Below are 22,467 nucleotides of genomic sequence, written 5' to 3'. Positions count from 1 at the left end.
TTCTTTTTCGAGGATTTTTATCTTTGGAACCGATTGGTCTACCTCGCTTCATGCGAGGTCTTGACTCATTTTCTTTGTAAATTTGTCCTTCAGGGACTTCAATTTTTGCAGGAGCATTTACAGCTGGTATGTGTGACTTAGTCACTCTATTGATATCATTGAATGCATCAGGCAATTGATTTGCAATGCCTTGTAAATGGATTAGTCTCTGAACTTTTAGTTCACATTGGTTTGTACAAGGATCATAAGTGTTCAATGTTGATGCATTCCATGTAATTTTTTTCTCCAGCTGCTTATTTTCTCCCCCTGATTTTTGGAAAATTTTAATCTCTCCCCCTAATTTTGGGAAAACATTTTCATCCAAATGACAGTCAGCAAATCTTGCAGTAAATAAATTACCTGTCATCGGTTCAAGATATTTTATTATTGAGGGAGATTCATAACCGACATATATTCCCAACTTTCTTTGAGGATCCATCTTTCTGCGTTATGGTGGGGCAATTGGGACGTATACCGCACACCCAAAGTTCTAAGATGGGAAATATTAGGCTCTCTTCCGGAGACCAATTGCAAGGGAGAGAACTTGTGATAGCTTGTAGTTGTAGGTCTGTGTTGAGTGGCATTTATGACACTTTATTACGATCCGTAAAGCTTTGAATTAGTGTTTTGTACTCAAGTTGTTAGTATTTTTGACGTGTTTTGTAGTATTTTTGCATTGCAGATATTTTCCAGGTAATCAGGTGAATTAGCATGGTTTTAGTGCTAATTTGGTGTTAGGATGGTGTCTAGAATAAAGGCTCGTGAAAAGACCAGCTCAAATTAACAAGAAGAAAAGAAATCAGAATTTTATCCAGAAGGACGGCGCGCCCGCACTGAAGTAGCGCGCGGCCGCGCCCAAGAAGCAGAAACTCAGCGCGCCCGCACCAGGTTGGGGTGACAGAATTCTGTTTCTACTGGGATTTTGAGAGTTTAAAGACCTGGTTAATTCTACAACATATATATACATAAATAAAGCTCGTTTTTCATAAAGGAGACGTACCAGAGCTAAGGAGAAGGCATAAGAAGACCATAGAGCATAATTCAACCAAGGAGAAGAAGATCTAGTTTATTCTTGTGATTCTTTATTTTAAGTTATAACTTTGGATGCTAGTTTTCTTATTCTTGAACCTTTACTTTTGTTTCGTACTTAGTTTTATTAAGTATAAAGACTACGTTTATTATACCAGTTTTCATCGGAACCCACATTTTTTATGAGTCCGATTATGGGCTAATCATTATCGTGGGGTTCTAACGGATTTACTTATGGACTTCTATAGTTAATTATTTTGATACCTTAGTGTGTGGTGATTGTATGATAACCTAGTTTTGGTTGCGCTTATTCGTCTTGTGAGCATCGCGAACTTATAAGATAGTGTGTTAATCTTTAATGAAGCGAAAGTGAATTAAAGGGTTTAAAACTTGCCATGCTAGCATAGGTTCATGTATTCGTTATGCATGATTCGTAGGTAATTTTAACCATCGTACTTACCCTATATAATCACGAGGGATAACTTGTGCATTAAACCGTTATGTTATCAAATTCTATAGACATATAGGGTCTCAATATAATTGGTGTTTATTCAGCTTCTATCTCTTTTGTGGATGTCTGGTAGTATGGTATTTGTACAATGAAAGTTGGCGTTTATCAGTTTCGTGTTATCTGATTAGTGTCATCACCATTACATGCTAAGATTAAGAACGAAAAGGCTATTGAATGAAGAATTTAATGAAGCTAGAATCCCATGTTTGTGTCATATATTATTCATTTCTCTTTAATCTCTTAGTTTATGTTCTTTAATATAAACTCTTAGTTAATCTTAGTATAAACAACCACAATTTGTTACTCGTCTTAACATTGGATAAAAAATATACAAGTGTTGCATAAATACATTGATTGAAATTAACCTAAACATATTCCTGTGGGAACGAACTAGAATTTATTCTATATTACTTGTGAACGCGTATACTTGCGTGAATTTTAGCGCGTGTTTTAGCGACTAACAAGTTTTTGGCGCCGCTGCCAGGGAATTCGGTGTAAATTTTTAGTTTATGTGTTTGTCATCATTGGTCGTTAAAGTTCAGTGACTCATATTGTTACTTACTTAATTCATTTTCGTGTTTCAGGTACTCTAGCGAGCGTGTATGCATACGCGTTCTCGGTCTCGTAAGAGGACACTGGATCAAGCTGAGGAAGAAGTTGTAGTAGAGGAAAAAGTTGAGGAAGAAATCGTAGTTGAGAAAGAAGAAGAGGCTCTTGTTGCAATGGGAGAACAAGAAGTGTCCTCATCATGGGATGCCTGACTGGATGATCATTAAATATTTCTATAATGGTTTGGGTGCTACTTCTCGATCCATGCTTGATGCAGCATCAGGAGGAGCCTTGTGCGCTAAAAACTACGATGAAGCTTATGAATTGATTGAACTGATGGCTTCTAATGAATACCAGAATCCTACTCAACGACTATCTCAAGGTAAGGTAGCAGGAATTCTGGAGTTGGATGTAGCTATTGTTATAGCTGCTCAACTTAAATCTTTGACGATGAAGGTGGATTCTATGTCTAATTATGGAGTTAATTAGATCACTAGTGTATGTGAGCTTTGTGTTGGCGCCCATAAAGCTGACCAGTGTGCCGTTTCTAGTGAATTAGCTCAGTTTGTGAGTAACTTTCAGAGGTCGCAGCAACCTGTACCAGCCACCTATCATCCTAACAACCTCAATCATCCTAATTTTAGCTGGAGCAATACTCAAAATGCGGTTCAGCAGCCTTATCAGCAGTACCCAGCAAAGCAGTACAACCCCCCTGGTTTTCAGTAACCGTAATATGCATTAAGGCAACAACTCCAGCTGTAACAGTTGAATGAAAAATCTGAATTGGAGGAGTTGAGGCTCATGTGCAAGAGCTAAGCGGTTTCTATCAAGACCTTGGAAAATCAAATTGGGCAAATTGCTAATGCCTTGTTATATCGTCAACCTAGTACACTTCCTAGTGATACTGAAGTACTAGGAAAGAGGGAAGCAAAGGAGCAGGTAAAGGAAATTACATTGAGGTCTGGGAAGGTTGCAAACCCCGAACATTCTCACGGTTCGGATGAAGAGGTCGTGGATGAAGAAGAAGTGCAGAAGGACGCTGAAGTGGAACCAAGGAAGATTACTGTTGAATACACTCCTCTTGAGGGTAATACAGGGGAGAGACAAACCTATCCTCCACCTCCATTTCCTAAGAGGCTGCAGAAGAAAAAGCTGGATAAGCAGTTTGAGAAGTTTCTGGAGGTGTTCAAAAAACTTCACATCAACATACCTTTCGCTGAAGCTCTTGAGCAGATGCCTAGTTATGTGAAGTTTATGAAAGGTATTCTCTCTCAGAAGGTGAAGCTTGATGACTTAGAGATAATTTCTGTCATGGAGGAGTGCAGTGCTGTGTTGCAACAGAAGTTACCTCCGAAGCTTAAAGATCCTGAAAGCTTCACTATTCCTTGCACCATTGGAAAGGTGTCATTTGACAAATGCTTATGTGACTTGGGAGCTAGCATCAATCTGATGCCTTTGTCAATCTTCAAAAAGTTGGACTTACCAGATCCAAAGCCTACTTATATGACCTTGCAGTTGGCCGATCGTTCCATTACTTATCCACGAGGAATTGTTGAGGATGTTTTGGTCAAGGTGGATAAACTCATCTTTCTTGCTGATTTTGTAATTCTTGATTTCGAGGAGGATAAGAAGATTCCGATAATCTCGGGAAGACCTTTTTCGGCGACTGGCCGAACCTTGATTGATGTGTAGAAGGGTGAGCTTACCATGAGAGTGTTGGATCAGGATGTTACTTTTAATGTTTTCAATGTTATGAAGTTCCCTACGGAAAATGAGGAGTGCTTAAAGGTGGAGTTGGTCGATTATGTGGTTACTTCAGAACATGATCAATTGTTAAGGTCTAATGCCTTAGAAAAGACCTTGTTGGGGAATTCTGTTAGCGAAGATGATGAAGGTAATGAGCAGTTACAATATCTAAATGCTTCTCCCTGGAAGAGGAAGATGGATATGCCTTTTGAATCTCTTGGAATGGAGGAGCTGAACAAATTTCCTAAGCGCCGCAAGCCATCTATTGAGGAAGCTCCTACACTTGAGCTTAAACCACTACCTGAATACTTAATGTATGCTTTTTTAGGTGATGCATCTACATTTCCTGTTATTATTGCATCTGACCTTTCAGGTAGTGATGAGGAAAAACTCTTAAGAATTATGAGAGAGTTTAAATCAGAAATTGGATGGACGATAGCAGATATTAAGGAAATCAGCCCTTCTTATTATATGCATAAAATTCTGCTAGATAAAGGTAGAAAGCCTACTGTTGAGCAGCAAAGAAGGCTTAATCCTATCATGAAGGAAGTTGTGAAGAAGGAAAATCTTAAGTGGCTGGATGCAGGGATCATCTATCCCATTTATGACAGCTCTTGGGTGAGTCCAGTACAGTGTGTACCAAAGAAAGGAGGTATCACAGTTGTTGCTAATGAGAAGAATGAGCTCATTCCTACTCGAACAGTCACGGGGTGGAGAGTTTGCATGGATTACGGGAAGCTGAACAAGGCCACGAGAAAAGATCACTTCCCTCTGCCGTTGATTGATCAGATGCTTGATAGATTGGCTGGGCATGAGTACTACTGTCTTCTGGATGGCTATTCGGGTTATAATCAGATTTGCTTTACTATCCGAAAGATCAGTAGAAGACTACTTTCACTTGTCCATTTGGTACTTTCGCCTTTAGAAGGGTTTCTTTTGGTTTATGTGGGGCACCTACCACATTTCAGAGATGTATGATGGCCATCTTCTCTGACATAATTGGTCAGAATGTGAAGGTGTTCATGGATGATTTGTCTGTGTTTGGCGATTCGTTTGGTGAGTGCTTGTAGAATCTTCGCGACGTTCTTAAAAGGTGTGTTGAGACCAATCTGGTTCTCAACTGGGAAAAAATGTCACTTTATGGTGCGACATGGCATTATTCTTGGTTACAAGGTCTCTAGTAAGGGTCTTGAGGTGGACAAAGCTAAGGTGGGGGTCATTGAAAATCTTCCTCCACCAATTTCTGTTAAGGGAGTTCGCAGCTTTCTTAGTCATGCGGGTTTTTATAGGTGGTTCATCAAGGACTTCTCAAAAATTTCTAAACCTTTGTGCAATCTTCTGGAGAAAGATGTCCCGTTCAAGTTTGATGACGAGTGCCTAGCTGCTTTTGAGTTTTTGAAGAAGAGTTTATTCACGACACCTGTCATAACTGCACCTGATTGGAATGAACCTTTTGAGATGATGTGTGATGCAAGTGATTATGCAGTTTGAGCAGTTCTTGGGCAGAGAAAGAACAACATATTTCATATGGTCTACTATGCTAGTAAGACCCTAAATGGTGCTCAACTGAATTATACTACTACTGAGAAAGAACTTTTGGCTATTGTCTACGATTTTGAGAAATTTCGATCTTATCTGCTTCGGACAAATGTGACAGTTTTCACTGATTACGCTGCAATTCGATATCTCATCTCGAAAAATGACTAGAAACTAAGATTGATTAGATGAGTTCTTTTGCTTCAGGAATTTGAGTTGGAGATCAAGGACAGAAAAGGTATTGAGAATCAAGTTGCTGATCATCTCTCTCGTTTGGAAGATCCAAGTGCAACTTTACTGGATAAGACATTGTTAAATGAGTCCTTTCCCGATGTGCAGCTGTTTGGAGTGTAAGAGGAAGAATCGTGGTTTAAACATATTGTGAACTACCTTGTGAGTAATATCATGCCTCCCGACTTGTCGTATGCTCAAAGGAAGAAGTTTCTTCATGAGGTGAAGTGGTACATGTGGGATGAACCATATCTGTTTAGGCAAGGAGCTGACCAAATCATTAGGAGATGTATTCCGTACAGCGAAACGGGGGCGGGATCTTGCGAGACTTTCATTCAACTATTTATGGAGGCCACTATGGTGGAGAGAAGACTGTTGTGAATATGTTGTGTACTTGATGATTTCATTAACAAAACACCTTAGTAGATTTTACTTAGTGAAAAGTGTAGCACTCGACGGATAAGGAATATAGTCTCGACGGATGACTCAATATAGTCCTGACGGATGATGATCAATTATCCATCGAGTGAGTAGCTTATGTAATAATGAGTCTGTAGCACATTTCTGCATACACCTTGTTTAGTTTCTGTAGTAGCACTCAAGTCATGTTGACTTTAATTAGATATGCAGAATAGGTTGATTAATTGTACATAGATGATGTCTTGTAATTCTGCATAAATGAAATGAAGTAAAGTGCCAGATAGCTACCCGACGGATAAACAACAATGCCACTCAACGGATGATCAACAAAGCAACCCGACGGATGATCATATACCCGACGGATAATCAATTCAAACATCAGTTGACAGTGACAACACAGTCACATGCGTCGAGTGTATGCAAAAGGAATGTGGAATCCTATTCAACTGGGTTTTAGAGAATAAAGAAGTATTGCCATTTCCATGCTATTATGAAGATATTCAAAGATGCTGGAATAGAGTAATGAAGTAGCATAGTATTAGACTTGATAGGTTTTGTTTTATTATCTTGTCTTATTACTTTGTAATCTTGGTCATATATAAACCAAGAAGTAGCAAATAGAACAACAAGAACACTAAGCAAGAAATTCTGAGAGAAACATTTGTAAGCTGTATTTTTAGCATTTCTCTGCAAACTTAGTTGTTCATATTTGAAAGCAGCTGTGAGCAAATCTTGCTACACAGAGTTCTCTTGATATAATATATATCTCTGGTGGATACATTCAAATCCACCAGAAAGTTTTTAAAGACTTGTGTTTTTAATTACTTGTGTTTTGATTCATTCCAAGTTATTATTCCGCACTTTGCAAATCAATTCACACAGATATATATTTTAAGTTAGAACACTTTTAAACCAAAAAAAAAAGTTTCAAGAATTCCATTCAACCCCCCTTCTGTAATTCTTGTTGCATTGTTAGGGACTAACAATTGGTATCAGAGCAAGCTCTTGATAAACAAGGAGTTTAAAGATCACAACAAAACAGCAAGATGAACAAGAAGGATGTTGGGGTCAAGATTCATTTTCTGGATAAAGATAATTACCATCATTGGAAGGTAAAAATGTATCTCCATTTACTTTCTCAAGATGAGGCCTATGTAGATTGCATAGATAGAGGCCCTCATGTACCAATGAGAGCTGCAACTGGAAATGAGCCATCAGTCCCCAATCCAAGGCATGAATGGTCTGATCCTGATATTGAACAAGTCGGGAAAGATAAGAAGGCCATGAATATCCTGTTCAATGGAGTTGATGGTGACATGTTTGACAACATCATCAATTGTAAAACTGCCAAGGAATTTTGGGATACTATACAGATTATATGTGATGGCACTGAGAAAGTAAGGGAAAATAAGATGCAGCTACTCATTCAGCAATATGAGCATTTTCATAGTGAAGAAAGTGAGTCTCTCACTGACATCTTTAGTAGGTTTCAAAAACTACTAAATGCTCTGAAGTTGCATGGAAGGGTCTATCAGACAAAAGACTCCAATCTTAAATTCCTTAGATCTCTTCCAAAGGAATGGAAACCTATGACAGTTTCATTGAGAAACTCTCAAGATTATAAGGAGCTTACCTTGGAGAGACTGTATGGCATCCTGAAAACTTATGAGCTTGAAATAGAGCAAGATGAGAGGATGGAGAGAGGAAAGAAGAAAGGAGGATCCATTGCACTAGTTGCTGAGTTAAAGAAAGAGAAGGAGATGAAGATGGAAGCTGTTGAATCAACTTCAAAGGTCTGTGAAAACAAGGGCAAAGGGATGGTAGCAGAAAATGAAGATTCTTTGAGCCAAGATGACATGGAAGATATTGATGAACATCTAGCATTTCTTTCCAGAAGATTTTCCAAGCTCAAGTTCAAGAAGAACTTTGGAGCAGCTAAGCCAAATGGAAACATGGTGGATAAATCAAAATTTAAATGTTTCAAATGTGGCTTGGCAGGGCACTTTGCCAGTGAGTGTAGAAAGTCAGATTCCAGCAAGAAAAAGTTTGAGCCTGTAGATTATAAATAGAAATATTTTGAATTGCTCAAACAAAAGGAAAGGGCTTTCATTACACAAGAAAATGACTGGGCAGCAGATGGTCTAGATGAGGATGAGGATGTCAGCTATGTCAATCTAGCCCTAATGGCCAAGTCTGATGAAACAGAGACAAGTTCTTCAAGTAATCAAGTAATTACCACTAACCTTGCACATTTATCTAAAGTTGAGTGTAATGATGCCATAAATGACATGTCTACAGAATTATATCATTTGCGTGTTACACTTAAGTCTCTTACTATAGAAAATGCTTAAATCAAAGAAAATAATTTGTTTTAAGTGAGAGGAATAATGTGCTAGAGTCTCAGTTCATTGAATTTAAAAAATTAAGAATTGAGTGTAAAATTGCTAAGGATGAATTAACTGAGTCCTTGAAGAAAGAAGAGATCTTGAAGAAGCAGCTTGAACGAGAACAAGAGGTGATTAAGGCATGGAAAACATCTAGAGATGTTCATGCTCAAATCACCAAAGTTCAAGGTATTGAGTCCTTTTGTGATGCAGCCTGGAAGAAGAATAAGGAGAAGCTGGAATCTAATTTGGTTGAAGGATTGCTAACAGATGTAGACTCGACGGATGATGAGGGTCATCCGTCGGATAACAAAAAGGGTTATCCGTCGAGTGATATAAATCCTCATCCGTCGACTGTGAGCAAGCCTGTGAGTAAAGCCAAACTTGTCAAGTTAAATGAGAAATATGGATCAGTTTCCAAGAATTTTGTTTCAGGAGAATCCAGTCAAGTGAAGAAGGAGAAAAAGGCTAATGTTGGTCATATGACTGTCAAACAATTGAGTGACAGACTGGAAAAGATTTAGATTAAAACAGAAGCTAAAAAGAAAAACAATAGAAATGGTAAAGTAGGAACTAACAAGCATAACAACTACACACCTGATAAATATGCTCTAAGAAAAATCTGTGTCAAGTGTGGTAGTGTAAATCATTTGTCTGTTAATTACAAAACTGCCATGCCTACTTCCACATCTGTGCCATCTCATTTTCCCAACATGAATGCCATGCATTCTATGCCTATGAATGTTATGTCTATACAGAATATGAATGCACAGTTTGCTAATATGCCATTTGCACCTAATCCTTATTATGCTGTATTTAGTATGCCACAAATGCCATTTAGCATGCCTTACTGGAATAACATGTTTACCAATAGCATGCCATTTCCTGTTAATCAAAATATGCGTGATAATTCTGTTGTAATGAACGGTTTCAAAGGTTCAACTCAAATGACTAAGGATGAATCTAATATCCCCAAGTCAAATGAGATAAAGCCTAAAAAACAGAAAAAGAAAGCTAACAAGGCAGGACCCAAGGAAACTTGGGTACCAAAATCAACTTGATTTGATTTTGATGTGTGCAGGGAAAGAGAAAGAATCAATGGTACTTGGATAGTGGTTGTTCAAGACACATGACTGGTAATTCTACCCTGCTCAGGGAGATTAATGAGAGAGTTGGCCCAAGTATTACTTTTGGAGATGACAGCAAGGGTTACACTGTGGGATATGGCTTGATTTCAAAAGACAATGTCATTATTGAGGAGGTTGCCTTAGTGGATGGTCTCAAGCACAATTTGGTGAGTATCAGCCAGCTTTGTGATAAAGGCAATTCAGTAACCTTCAGCTCAGAAGCCTGTGCTGTGACAAATAAAAGAAGCAACAAAGTGGTTCTCACTGGTGTGAGAAAAGGAAATGTGTACCTAGCCGACTTCAACTCATCAAATGCAGAATCTGTTACTTGTCTTCTCAGCAAAGCAATTCAGGATGAAAGTTGGTTATGGCACAAGAAGCTATCCCATCTAAACTTCAAGACCATGAATGAACTTGTAAAGAAAGAACTGGTTAGAGGCATTCCTCAAGTGGAGTTTTCTAAGGATGGACTGTGTGACGCTTGCCAGAAGGGAAAGCAAATTAAAGCATCATTCGGAAAGAAGCCTGATTCAACAATTGAAGAACCTTTGCAACTGCTACACATGGATTTGTTTGGACCAGTCAATGTGTTGTCCATCTCAAGGAAAAGATTTTTCCTAGTAATTGTAGATGATTTCTCAAAGTTCTCTTGGACATATTTCCTAAAGTCTAAAGATGAGGCTAGTGAAATCATCATCAATCACATAAGGCAAGTTAATAATCATCCTGATTTCAAAGTTAGAAGAATCAGGAGTGACAATGGAACTGAGTTCAAGAATTCTGTCATGAGAGCATTTTGTGATAAAAATGGGATTTTGCATGAGTTTTCAGCAGCAAGAACTCCACAACAAAATGGATTAGTAGAAAGGAAGAACATTTCACTAATTGAAGCTGCCAGGACAATGCTTGAAGAGTCTAAGTTACCAACATAATTCTAGGCTGAAGCTGTAAATACTGCATGCTACACTCAGAATATTTCTCTGGTTAATCAAGCAAAATGCATGACTCCCTATCAATTGTTCAAGAACAAGAAGCCAACTCTAAATTTTCTTCATGTCTTTGGCTGCAAATGTTATATCTTGAGAAATCAAACTGATCAGAATGGGAAGTTTAATGCTAAAACAGATGAATGAATTTTTGTTGGATATGCTGTTGGTAAAGCATATAGAGTCTACAATCTAAGAACCAACATTATTGTGGAATCAATACATGTTGTGTTTGATTATAAAAAGATTGAAGGACTGCAAGATTGAGATTACCATGAGAGCCTCAAATTTGATAATGTGGAGATGGTTAGTGATGACAGTGATGATGAAAGTGATCAAGAAATGGTATCAAAGGATAATGCAGAAAAATCCACTACCAATGAAGCACAAAATTCAACATCTGTCGAGTTGAAAAATGCTTCATCCGTCGGGAGACAATCTTCTTTATCCATTGGGAGACAACCAACCTCATCCGTCGGTACTCAAAATTCACCATCCGTCGGGTCATCAAAAGAAGCTAGAAGTCAGAATAGATCACTTACAGAAAGTTCCCCTTTCTCAAATCAAAGATCCATTAACTCAGGGGGAGTTTCTAATAATCAAAACTCAATCACACATCAAGACAACAATGAGGCCTCTGCATCTAGAGCTAATCCACCTCAACAAAGGAAATGGACAAAGGATTACCCCTTTGAGCTCATCATTGGTGATGTATCTTCTAGAGTTCAAACAAGGAGAGCAACTCAAGAAGAATGTCTATACAACAACTTTCTTTCCAAGGAAGAACCAAAGAAGGTAGAAGAAGAAGCCTTGTTGAATCCTGATTGGATTTTAGCTATACAGGAGGAGCTAAACCAATTTGAGAGGAATAAAGTATGGAAGCTGGTGCCCAAGCCTAAAGGAAAGAATCCAATATACACCAAATGGGTATTCAGAAACAAGATGGATAAAAATGGCATAGTAATCAGGAACAAAGCTAGATTGGTTGCTAAGGGCTATTGTCAACAAGAAGGAATAGATTTTGATGAAACATTTGCTCCTGTTGCAAGACTTGAAGCCATCAGAATCTTCTTAGCCTATGCAGCCCATGCCATTTTCAAAGTCTATCAAATGGATGTCAAAAGTGCCTTTCTGAATGGAGATTTGGAGGAGGAAGTCTATGTTAGTCAGCCTCCTGGTTTTGAAGATCTAAATTTTCCAGAATATGTTTACTATCTTTTGAAAGCACTTTATGGACTGAAGCAAACACCTAGAGCCTGGTATAACACTTTGTCAAAGTTTCTTTTAGAGAATCACTTCACTAGAGGTACTGTAGACAAAACTCTTTTCTTTAGAAATGTTAATGGCTCTAATATACTTGTTCAAATTTATGTAGATGACATTATTTTTGGATCTACAGATTAAAAACTGTGTAAAAAGTTTGCCAAATTGATGCAAAGTAAGTATGAAATGAGTATGATGGGGGAACTAACTTACTTTCTTGGTCTGCAAGTTAAGCAAGTTAGTGATGGAATATTCATTAGTCAAACTAAATACATTTATGATCTTTTAAAAAAGTTTGATCTAATGGATTGCACATCTGCAAAAACTCCCATGGCCACTGCAACTAAGCTTGAATTAAACACTACTGAAAAGTCTGTGGATATTTTAAGCTATAGGGGCATGGTTGGCTCACTTCTATACTTAACAGCTAGTAGACTAGATATAATGTTTGCTATATGTTTGTGTGCTAGATTCCAGGCTGATCCTAGAGAATCTCCCTTAGTAGCTATTAAGAGAATTTTCAGATATCTCAAGGGAACACCAAAACTTGGCATTTGGTACCCTAAAGATTCTGGTTTTGATCTAATTGGTTATTCAGATACAGATTATTCAGGTTGTAGAATTGATAGAAAAAGTACAATAGGAACCTGTCAATTTCTAGGAGACAAGCTTGTGGCCTGGTTCAGTAAAAAGCAAAATTCAGTTTCTACCTCTACAGCTGAAGCTGAATATATTGCTGCTGGCAGTTGCTGTGCACAGATTTTGTGGATGAAAAACCAATTGCTAGACTATGGTCTGCAAGTGGAAAGAATTCCCATTTTCTGTGATAACACAAGTGCAATTGCCATCACTGAAAATCCGGTGCAACATTCAAGAACAAAGCACATAGACATCAAGTACCACTTCATAAGGGAACATGTAATGAATGGTACTGTGGAACTACATTTTGTTCCAAGTGAAAAGCAGCTTGCAGATATATTTACCAAGCCACTGGATGAATCCACCTTTTCAAGGTTGGTAAGTGAGTTAGGTATGCTAAATTACTCTTAAATCTTTTCAGATAATTTGCAAGTTGTAATGCAGCCAGAAATTTAATTGATTTTAAGTCATAGATGAAATTTTGGCTAAGTCAAAATTTACATCTCGACGGATGATCACTATCCATCGAGTTTAATCATCCGTCGGTATACATTTTATTAATAAAATCAATTACTTTTCTGGAATATTTTATGACTCGACGGATAACTGATTTATCCTGATCCGTCAAATTGTCTGAATCTTAGCCGTTAATTCCCTGAACTTTATCCATCGAGTATACTTACAGTTTATAAGTATAACACGACGGATAATTGAAGGAATTTTTACAGTTTATTTTTAAAAGGCTATTTTGGGCAATTCTTATTGGTTACTTTATTTTACTTTATTATTTTTGACAGTTATTTTTGAGATAGTATAAAAGCTTAATTCATTTCCATTACTTTTCTTTTATCATTCTCAAATCATCTGCTCTAAATTCTCTCTTTCTCAAAAGCGATTATCATCTCTATCTCTGCAATTTCCACTCTCTAACAATGACACCAGTCGTCAAGATCATGTCACAAACTGGATTCATCTATGAGAAGAACAACTTCACGGCTCTAGTAAATAAGGGGATTCAACAGTCTGGTGACTACCATAAAATGATGGATTTTATGAAGAACTGCAAACTCAACTATGCCATGCTAGAATCACCCACCATCATCAGTGAGGTTGTTGAGGAAATGTGGTCAACTGCTGTTTACAACTCAACTGATAAGACCATCACACTCACTATTAATGGTAAAGAATTCTGTATTAACTGTGAAGTTATTAAATTATGTTTCAAAATTCCTGATAATACTGTAACTTCACCACACACAAACATTGACATTGTAAATATGCTTAACTTCATGAACTATGCACTCTCTACTTCTAAGTTAAGTGAAATTAGGAGGTTGGGTCTTAGGAAAGAATGGAGTTATCTATGTGATGTAGTTACTAATGCTTTACATGCCAGTTACTGATAAGTACTTTAACTTTAGTGATCTTGTTCTGTTTGAGTTGGGATTTAAGTTAGGAGAGTTAAATAAGAGGGGTAAAAATGTTTACTATGCTAGATTTTTCATGATGTTAGCTAACCACCTCTCTGAGGGAATTGTGCTTGAGAACCCAACCAACAAACTAGATTGTTGGGTTCAAGAGAGAAGAATTATTACAGATTTGAACAGGGCAAACCATCACAAAGGGGTGCCACTCTTCTATTTCCCTGTAATGGAAGCACCTCAGGTAAGTGAGGTAAGTTCATCTGTCTCTACTATTCCAACCTCACAATTTTCTTTGTAATCTAGTGTAGCTATGGCAACTGGGTCAATGACCCAACAGTTGCCTACCTAAGCTGCCAAATCCAAAATTTCTAAATCCAAGTCAAAGAAAGCCCCCTCTGGTATCTCTCAAAAGATGCCAGTTGCAAAATCCACCAAATCTAAAGAGGGGAGTGTGAAGGTGGGTAAGGTAGGTGAGGGACAGGGTGAACATCAAAGAAACCCTAAGGATAAGGTTGGAGAGGTGAGTGTTTCCCAGCCTAGCCACACTGCAGTTTCCCAACAGAATGCAGTGCTTAATAAGGAAATTAGCTCATTGCTAGTTGCATCCTCCCAAAAGGATGTGACTATTGAACAAATCTCTCAGCCAATAGCACAGGCCAAAAGGGTAAGGGACACAAGCTCACCCCAAACCTATACAAGAAAGAAGAAACCAAAAACCCTTGGGGATGCACAGGGTTCATACATTGTGCAAACTGGTGCTAAAGATATAGTCACTGCACCTTCTCAAAGTCAATTTGATGTGGCTCCAATAAATGTGGAGTCACAGCCAAAATCTTTAGTTATAGAAGCACCCCAAACACCAAATTCTCCCACAAACTCTCTGGATATGGATATGATCAACACATCAATTCCTGATTCCCCTTTTTTAACTCTGTTGGGGAAGCCAAAATCTAGTGCAAGTGAGCATCATCTTTTGGATGATTTGTTGGCTCACTTTCCAATTCTTTCAGGAACTGTTGAGACATCTGTGCCAAAATTTTCATCAATCTGCACATAGTCCACAATAGTTTCTACTCCTAACTCATTTATTCCTACTCTCTCGATGGATATTGTTCATCCGTCGAGTAGTGATTGTATCCCGACGGATAAGCTTAACAGCAGTTATCCGTCGGATAGTCAAACTGTTAACCCGACGGATATCCCTTATCCGTCGAGTGTCTCTGCACAACTTCAAATTTCATCAATTATTTCAAGTGCAGAAGACTTAGTGGTAGTACAATCACTCCTAGGATTGAGGGAAGAGAGTGTTATGAGTGAGAGTCTGGGTTGCTCCCAGGAAAAAGGAGAGGAAAAGAGTGAAAATATGCAATCCAGTTCTTCAGGATTGGAAAAAGAGAGTGTGTGGAGTCCCACCTTAGATGGTGAAGGTGAGGGTGTGAGGGTGGGGAGCCAAGGTGAGACCTTGATGCAACAAAAGAGAGATTATGAGAGAAATGCAGGTACATGAGCTATAAAGGTGGATGTCATTGCAGGTGAGTTAATGAATGTCCAGGATGCATACAGGGAGGGACTATCTCAGCAACCTCAAGTTATTTTAGATTCCACCTCCCTTGATGCTGAGACATTTACTCACCATGTTCCAGCATATCAACTTCTAGCTGAACAGGGTAATGATAATGCAGAAAGGATGCTCAACTTGGTGCATACCATACAGTCAATACTAAGAGCTAAGAATGCCATCACAGCTTTGCCCTCTACAGCTGGTGATGCTGATTATGAGACTGGTGGTTCAGAAGAATTCTTTGGAGGTGAAGGTGGAGATAGTGGAGAAGAGCTATTTGACAAAGGGGGAGAAGTAGGCTCCAGTTCAAGATCAGGCATGCCATCTTGGGCATTTTCAAAGCACTGTGATGAACATTACTTCAAGACAACCCTGATTCAACTAATAAATCAGACAAATTATGCTCTTCAAACCACCACAAATGCCAACACCAAAAAGCTCCTTCAAGCACATCTTGCTTCTCTGCAACTGCAATAAATCCAAGGTTTTCAACATGCTCGAGATGTCAACACTATCAAAGGTGATATTGATGAGATGAAAAAGGCCATTTCTGATAAGATGGACTGTAAACTTCCAAAAGCTACAATGCTTAACATCAAGAAATAGCTCAGGAAAAATTCTGATCTTGCCACAAAGATAGATGCCTTCGATACAAGAATGACAGCAATGGAAGCATCTCTTACAGCAATTCATCTTCACTAAGCTCAACAGATAGACTTGCTTCAGAAACTGGTGGCTGCACAGACCTCCTCTACTCAACTTGCTGATAACAAAAAGGGGGAGAAAGAGAATTCTAGGAGTGAGGGGGAGCAAAAAGTGCTCAACATTGAAGTTAGCAAAGTAATTGTGCCTTATATTACTTTCACCAAGCCACCAGCCAAAGATAGCATTGATCTAATAAATGAAGCAACAGCCAATTTAAGAGCAACTGAAAAGGAGCAGTTGAAGCCAATCAATTGGGAGAAGATTGATGAGGATATTCAGAAGAAGTTTGGGCTAGCAAAGAAGCCAGAAAAGTCAGCCATCCATCACTCTCAAGTCAGGAAAATCTCTGTGAATGAAATGAGCATGAACTATCTGGAAAGAAGACAGCCATCCTGTATCAAATCTCCAAAGGCTGAAGTACTTTTGAAGCCAAAGGTAAATTATCCAAGAACCTCTCTAAAGAACCCTTTGGACACAGTGTTTGAGACACCAAAGCCTGATGAGAAGAAACTGTTGTTAAGATCCATTGCCTTCTACAAGGATCCAGCTGATTCAGCTTTAAAAAGGAGAATTGCTAAAGTTTTCAGGAATGGTAAAGAGATTTGTGTGGTGGCTGGACATCCTCAATTTGCTGAAGCAAAGAGAGAAGAAAAGGCAAGATTGAAGAAAGAAAAGAAGCAAGCTGCTCTAGATGCAAAAAGGCTAAACAAAAGAAAGAGCAAGCTGCTATCTTGGCCAAGCTACAAGCTGTGAAACCAACACAACAAATTCCTACTCAGCCATCTGAAATCACTGAATCTCAAGATCCAAAGAAGCTAGTTGAACCACAACAGAAGAAATCTCAAAGATACAAGGAATTGGCCAAAAGAACAAAAAGGAAATTGAACTTTGTTGGTAAGGAATTGGAGGATCAGTTTCCTAAGGAATCCATTCCAACTACAACTCAAGCATCAAAACCCTCAGTGGTATTTGAAGACATAAAAGTGGTGGAACCTTACAGGAACATTCATGGTGAACCTATTGTGCCTAAGGATGAACCAATAGACTGGGAAATTCTACCAATTCCTGACTTCAATTTGCCAATCCTTAACAAGCCAAAAAGAACAAAGTCAAGAGCAGTCAAGAAAGTGAAGTTGTCACCTCTCAAATCCAAATCTCTAGCCAAAGCTCAATCCAAAATCAACAAGGGAGATTACTTGTACTTATGTGACATCAAGGAATTCTCTGAACTAAACCTCTATCTAGATGAACTGGAAGAAGTTAGAGGGATTGATGCCTACAGAAATCTACCTGAAAGGTTAGTTTTCAAGTTTAAGGGAGGAAATGAGATTCAATGGCCACTTCACAGGATCCTTTAAGAAAGCCAATCTGTGCTGATAAAGGTTTATTCATCATTCAAGAAGAACTTTGGATTCAATGTAACTGCAAGAAGACTGGTTCTAAAGAAGATTGAAGAACTGAGGAGTATTAGAGCTGAAGATGCACTCCCAAAGATTCTAACTATTCCTTATACAGGAAGAAGAGTGCATCTAAGGCCCTACTGGCTGATGGAGTTCATGGATGACAAAGAGGTTTGAGCATCTCTAGCAATGAGACTCTTTTGGAGATGCAAGAAAAGCTAAATCTTTCAGAATCTGATGAACTGGAATTCCACAGACAGCTCGAAAATCAGATAGAAGAAAACAACAGAAAGCTTGGAAAGAGATCCAGACCTTCAAGGAACTAGATAAATCTGCTCAGGCTAGATGAGTATCTTGAAAAAGATTGTGAGCTAATCTTTGTACATTTTGTTATTTGAAGCACTTTACAGTTTTATCTACTTACTTTTAAAGTTGTATTTTTAGGGTTTTGATATCATTAAGTTTCTCTTAATTTATGGCTACAATTCCAGTAGACATAAATTGGGGGAGATTGTTGTGAATATGTTGTGTACTTGATGATTTCATTAACAAAACACCTTAGTAGATTTTACTTAGTGAAAAATGTAGCACTCGACGGATAAGGAATATAGTCTCGACGGATGACTCAATATAGTCCCGATGGATGATGATCAATTATCCATCGAATGAGTAGCTTATGTAATAATGAGTCTGTAGCACATTTTTGCATACACCTTGTTTAGTTTCTGTAGTAGCACTCAAGTCATGTTGACTTTAATTAAATATGTAGAATAGGTTGATTAATTATACATAGATGATGTCTTATAATTCTGCATAAATGAAATGAAGTCAAGTGCCAGATAGCTACCCGACGGATAAACAACAATGCCACTCGACGGATGATCAACAAGGCAACCCGATGGATGATCATGTACCCGACGGATAATCAATTCAAACATCAGTTGACAGTGACAACACAGTCACATGCGTCGAGTGTATGCAAAAGGAATATGGAAACCTATTCAACTGGATTTTAGAGAACAAATAAGCATTGCCATTTCCATGTTATTATGAAGATATTCAAAGATGCTGGAATAGAGTAATGAAGTAGCATAGTATTAGACTTGATAGGTTTTGTTTTATTATCTTGTCTTATTACTTTGTAATCTTGGTCATATATAAACCAAGAAGTAGCAAATAGAACAACAAGAACACTAAGCAAGAAATTTCTGAGAGAAACATTTGTAAGCTGTATTTTTAGCATTTCTCTGCAAACTTAGTTGTTCATATTTGTAAGCATCCGTGATCAAACTTGCTACACAGAGTTCTCTTGATATAATATATATCTCTATGGATACATTCAAATCCACCAGAAAGTTTTTAAAGACTTGTGTTTTTAATTACTTGTGTTTTGATTCATTCCAAGTTATTATTCCGCACTTTGCAAATCAATTCACACAAATATATATTTTAAGTTAGAACAGTTTTAAACCAAAAAAAAAGTTACAAGAATTCCATTCAACCCCCCTTCTGTAATTCTTGTTGCATTGTTAGGGACTAACAAAGACAATAACTCTTGTCCTTCAAGCGGTATTCTTCTGACCTATATTATTTAATGGTATGCATCACTTTATTCTGAAGTGTGATCGATGCTAGTGTGTGGGTAGTAAGTCCAAGAGGGATGAGATGCCTCTTAATGTGCTTCTCGAAGTTAAAGTCTTCGATGTGTGGGGAATAGACTTCATGGGGCCATTTGTCTCATCTTGCAATAACCAGTATATCTTGTTGGTAGTCAATTATGTGTCGAAATGGGTGGAAGTCAAGGCTTTGCCGACAAATGATGTGAAAGTGGTGCTTAATTTTCTTCATAAGCAGATATTCACAAGATTTGGGACTCCAAGAGTCATAATCAGTTATGAGGGATCGCATTTTTGCAATCGCAAATTCACTGCCATGATACAAAGGTATAATGTGAATCATCGCATTGCAACAGCCTACCATCCGCAGACTAATGGTCAAGTAGAGGTGTCCAACAGAGAGATCAAACGTATCTTAGAGAAAATTGTGTGTCCATCAAGGAAGGATTGGTCTTTGAAGCTGGATGAAGCTGTTTGGGCGTATAGAACAACATACAAGACTTCATTGGGAATGTCACCATTTCAGTTGGTTTATGGTAAGGGGTGTCATTTGTCGGTGGAGCTCGAGCATAAAACATATTGGTCTTTGAAGAAATTGAACCTTGATTTTGATGCATCTGGTAAGAAGAGAATGCTTCAATTGAATGAACTCGACGAGTTTCGGCTTCAAGCATATGAAAACAATAAAATGTACAAGGAGAAAGTCAAGAGGTGGCACGATAGAGGTTTAGTGCTTAAGTCATTTGTGCCGGGACGACAAGTTCTATTGTTTAACTCTTGTCTCCATCTTTTTCCTGGAAAATTGAAGTCGAGATGGTTAGGTGTTGAGTGGCATTCATGACACTTTATTACGCTCCGTAAAGCTTTGAATTGGTGCATTTGTACTCAAGTTGTTGGTGTTTTAATGTGTTTTCTAGTGTTTTTGCATTTTCAGGCATTATTCAGGTAATCAGGTGAATTAGCATTATTTTGGTGCTAATTTGGTGTTAGGGTGGTGTTAGAATAAAAACTCTTGGAAAACCGTCTCGAATCAGCAAGGAAAAATGAAGAAGTCAGAAATTTCATCAGGAGTTCAACGCGTCCGTGCTGTGATAGCGCGCGGCGGCGCCCAAAGTCTAGAAGCTCAGCGCGCCCGCGCTGGTCAAGCGCGTGCCCGCGCCGGGTCGAGAAAAGAAATCCTGATTCTATTGGGCTTTTGATCCAGAAGACTTCTACTCTGCATGGGGCTGCTATATATACAAAAATAAGCTTGTTTTTATAGAGAGACAGATGAGAGCATAAGAAGAAGGCGTAAGAAGACCGTTTTAGCATAATTCAACCAAGGCGAAGAGGATCTAGTTTAACTTGTGATTCTTTGTTTAAGTTGTAATGTCGGATGCTAGTTTTCTTATTCTTGAACCTATACTCTTGTTTTGTACTTTGTTTATTATTCGTTTATAAAGACTACATTTATTATACCATGCTTTCATCGGAACCCACGTTGATGATGAGTCCGATTATGGGCTAATCATTAACGTGGGGTTCTAGCGGATTTATTTATGGATTTCTTTAGTTAAATTGTTTCAATGCCTTAGTGTGTGGTGATGTCTGATAACCTAGTAATGGTTGTGCTTAAGGATTTAGAACTTGCCATGCTAGCATAGGTTCATGTGTTATTGTTATGCATGATTTGTAGGTAATGTTAACCATCTTACTTACCCTATGTAATCATGATAGATAACTTGTGTATTAAACCGTTATTATGTCAAACTCTATAGACATATAGGGTCTCAATATAATTGGTGTCTATTCAGCTTTTATCTCTTTTATGGATGTCTAGTGTATGGTATTCGTGCAATGAAAGTTAGCGTTTATCAGTTTCGTGTTATCTGATTAGTGTCATCACCATTACATGCTAAGGTTAAGAACAAAAAGGCTATTAAATGAAAAATTTAATGAAGTTAGAATCCCATGTTTGTCATAGATATTAATTCAACCATTTTAATCTCTTAGTTATAAGTGTTAGTTTAATTCTTAGTTATAAATAATCTCAATTTATTAATTGTCTTAGCATTGGATAATAACCATATCATTGTTGCATAGGTGTATATTCTTAAATTAACCAAATAGTCTTTGTGGGAACGAATTTGATCTAAATCTTATACTACTTGCGAACACGTATACTTGCGTGTATTTTAGCGCGTGTTTAGCGACTAACAAGTTTTTGGCGCCGCTACCGGGGACTCGATGTTAATTTTTAGTTTATGTGTTTGTCGTCAGTGGTCGTTAAATTTCATTGACTCGGACGTTATTACTTATCTGTTTCCTTGTCTTATTTTAGGTACTCCAGCGAGCGTGTATGCATACGCATTCTCGTTCTCGTAAGAGAAATCTGGATCAAGCCGATGAAGAAGCTGTAGTGGTTTGAAGGGAAGTTGTTGAGGATGAAGAGAAGGTAGAAGAAGAAAAAAAAGTTGAGGAACCAATTTTAGTAGTGATGGGAGATCAAGTAGAAATTCCTAAGGGTTTGATGGACTATTCTCAGCCTAAGATCAATGATATTCAGTCAAGAATCATCAGGCCAGCCATCTCGGCTAACACTTTTGAGATCAAGTCAAGCACGATTCAGATGATACGGAACTTAGTTCAGTTTGGGGGTTCTCCTACAGAAGACCCCAACATGTACATCAGGGATTTTATCAAGATTTGCGACAGTTTCAAGTTCAATGGTGTGACTGAAGATGCTATCAAGCTGCGACTCTTCCCATTCTCTCTGAGGGATAAAGCTAAGTGTTGGTTATATTCTCTACCACCAGGGTCTATCACTACTTGGGAAGATCTTGCTCAAAAGTTTCTCACTAAATTCTTCCCTATGGTGAAGACTGCTGCAATCAGGAATACTCTTACTCAGTTTGCTCAGCAAACTGGAGAATCTCTGTGTGAGGCTTGGGATCGATATAAGGAGATACTAAGGAAGTGCCCACACCATGACATGCCTGATTGGATGATTATAAATTGTTTCTATAATGGATTGGGTGTTACTTCTAGATCCATGCTCGATGCAACATCAGGAGGAGCCTTGTGGGCTAATAGCTACAATGAAGCTTATGAATTGATTGAAGTGATGGCTGCTAATGAATACCAGAATCCTTTTCAGAGACTGACTCAGGGAAAAGTAGCAAAAATTCTGGAGTTGGATGCAGCAACTGATATAGATGCCCAACTTAAGGCTTTGACGATGAAGGTGGACACTTTAGCTAATAATGGAGTTAATCAAATCTCTAGTGTTTGTGAGCTTTGTGCCGGTGCCCATGAGACTGAT

At 38.1% G+C, this 22,467-nt stretch overlaps 1 non-coding gene across 1 annotated transcript; it reads right to left on the bottom strand.

Moving 5' to 3' along the window:
• Positions 1–22,032: 22,032 nt before the first annotated feature.
• Positions 22,033–22,139, bottom strand: LOC141663101 (small nucleolar RNA R71). Its single transcript, XR_012551186.1, has one exon. It is a non-coding gene; the product is annotated as a small nucleolar RNA R71 (small nucleolar RNA).
• Between the last annotated feature and the right edge of the window lie 328 nt (positions 22,140–22,467).

Source organism: Apium graveolens, chromosome 5 (genome assembly GCF_009905375.1).
Source record: "Apium graveolens cultivar Ventura chromosome 5, ASM990537v1, whole genome shotgun sequence".
NCBI lineage: Eukaryota > Viridiplantae > Streptophyta > Magnoliopsida > Apiales > Apiaceae > Apium > Apium graveolens.
Note: the sequence above shows the minus strand (reverse complement) of the source record. Positions and strands in the feature narration are given on the sequence as shown.